We start from the raw sequence: 2,692 nt of genomic DNA on the forward strand, positions 1-2,692 counted from the left end.
CAAAATAAAGTCCCAAGGTGCACCCCGGCACAAAAGTCAAGGAGTGGACACTGGAGTCAGGTGGCCTTGACCTGAGTCCCAGCTCTGACACACACTTGCCACGGACAGAGGACAGAGTGAGCTCCCCGTCGCCAGAGGCATTCAAGTCAAGACTGGACGACTTTGATTTTTCGCGTGGTACCTGACCGCGGCCAAGGAAAGACAGGCACAAAACAGTGTCGGTTTGGGGTTGAGGGGTTCACCGTTCGGAGTGGGTTCTGGCCAAAGCATGGCATCGACGGTGGCAGCTAAAATGTCCATCCACGTGGCACATTCATGCCATGGAATATTATGCGGCTGTGAAAAAGAGGGAGCCACTTGCGTACTGGGACAGAATCTATATTAAGATACGTCAGGTAATAAAAGCAGGGTTGAAAATACCGTTTAAAAACAAAGAGAAGACTAAGAATTCAGACCCATGTCTGCCTGTCTTTACGTAAAGAAAGGAAAACACGACAAACGAATCTAACAGTAGTTACCCACGTGGTGGAATTGGAATGGGGCGGGGGGGAGACGAGGCCTTTTTACATTCTTGGGGGGTTGAACTGCATGAATGTATCGCCTGTTCAGAAAAGAATTTGAAATAACAATAATTTAGTTCCACATCTGTTGAAACTGGCTTCAACTCTTCACATACTGATCCAGCTGACCTCGCTCCCCCTCGCCCCGTCTCTTGGACTCATCCACCTTCCCCTAACACTTCAGACTCTATTTTGTTCACTCACTCCGGATTGGCCTCGTCCTTTGGGGAAATCCAATGTCCCTCATCTGTGTCCCCTCCCAATAACTCTGGTCAATTTTAATTTATTCAACAAATAGGCACAAGGCTCTGTGCTCCTGGCCGATAGACCCTAAATGCTGCAAAGACTTCGCCATTGCTCTGACTACAGGGCATGGGGCCTGGGGGTTCCTGGGGACACAGAGCTGGAGGGAGTCTGGCCCATCTGTGTCCCAGGACCCTCCTGTCGACATGAGTGAAGAAAACAGCTGGCATTTATTGGGCTCTGCCCACATGCCAGGCAGTCATAGGTGCCTGATGTGTCACCAACTTGTCCTGGTTTGTCCACGACCTTCCCAGTTTGAAAACAGAGTCCTACATCCCAGGATGTCCCTCCATCCAGCCTATGGTGTTGGTTCCTCCAAAGTCTCAAGTACTGTCCCCAGTGGATGCAAGCTCTATGTCCCTTTTAGGGATGGGAAGTCCAAGGCCAGAGATTTGCATTGAACCCAGGCTGCTGCTCCACCCATAGGACTTGCCAGTCTCTCCATCCCTCAGAAGCATCCCTTGGGAAGGCCTGGCCCTGCTCCCACCCCTGGCCTGACTGACGGGCAGGAGGCGCCAACCTGAGCCCCCTTCCTGGCCTCCAGGCTGCAAAGTTGCAGGAGGGGGGACAGGGAGCTGCAGACCCGGGACGGGGGTGCCACCCTGCCCCAGTCCAGTAGGCAGCTCTCAGCACTGTCTAGCCATGCCACCAGCCCCCCGCCTGGCACCCCGCAGCCTTCTCTAAATGCCTGCTGTTCTTCATGGCCCCTCTCCTCCGAGCCTGGGTAGTTGGCTAGAGGAAGGTCTTTCTGGGGACTGGAATGGGTCCTGGGGGTGGCCGGGGACAATGTCTGAACTCCATGCCCCCAGGGACTCTCAGGGAAACTGAGGCTCAGAGAAATTAAGTGACTTGCCTAAGTCAGCCAGCCAGCGAGTGAGACCCTGGGTTTTAAGCCAGTTAAACGACCTCAAGATGAGGACCTTCCCGCTCTCCAGGGGGTGTGCTTTGTGGGAGGGGATGCTATGGGTGTGCCCGCCAGGGGCTCTAGGCCCTGCCAGTAAATCCATTTGCCACGCAAAGGTGAGAAAGTGACATCATCTTCCCCTGCAAGATAAAAATCCCTGGAGAGGGTTGCCTGGGGCGGGGGGAGGCAAAGGCCACAAACCTACTGGCTGGGGAGCCAACGCAGTGCCCTCTGCTTTCGCCTAGAGATGTCGTGGGCAGCCTGTGGTCAAGCTGGCATTCCAGGGGCCTGCCTGGCATGTGGGGAATGTCCCAGCAAAAGTCTCAGCCTTTGGAGATGCTCAGAAAGGGGAAGTGTCCCTTGACAGGGGTGGGGGTGGGTGTCTGTAGAGAACGACCTCTTTGAGGGAGGAGGATGGAGAGTTGGGGTCCTGAAGGATGAGGGTGTCACCCCTCCCGTGTGCCAGCTCAGTGTCCGATGAAGTCAGGGCCTGGGATAAGAAGGGGAAGCACACTGGCCCTAGAGCTGGGGCCTCCGCCCGGGTCTTCAGGGCTGTGCTGCCTGGAGCGTCACATCTCTCTGACCCGCCCAGTAAAAAGACACACTACTCACCCCACTGCCCCATCGACCAGAACTCTGTGGCTTCTGTGTTCCCACAAGGGGAATGTTGGTCACTTGTGGGAGCCACTACCACGGAGACCTATTTTGGCCAGCCAGGCCTGGTTCTTGGGCCACTGGGAGGGGGCTGGGGTGCCTGAAGGGCAGTGTCTGGGGAGACAAGGCTCATGGGACAGCCCCCTCTGGAGGGCCAGGCTGCAAAGCCTGGGTTGCGTGAGTTGGGGTCTGCAGAGCCCTCCCCAGCTCCAGGCCTACCAGCGCCCCCAGCCCCCATCAGCCCACAGGCCCTCGCAGGGGCCGCTCTCGG

This window comes from Pteropus vampyrus, unplaced genomic scaffold, assembly GCF_000151845.1.
Source record: "Pteropus vampyrus isolate Shadow unplaced genomic scaffold, Pvam_2.0 Scaffold90, whole genome shotgun sequence".
NCBI classification, from domain to species: Eukaryota; Metazoa; Chordata; class Mammalia; order Chiroptera; family Pteropodidae; genus Pteropus; species Pteropus vampyrus.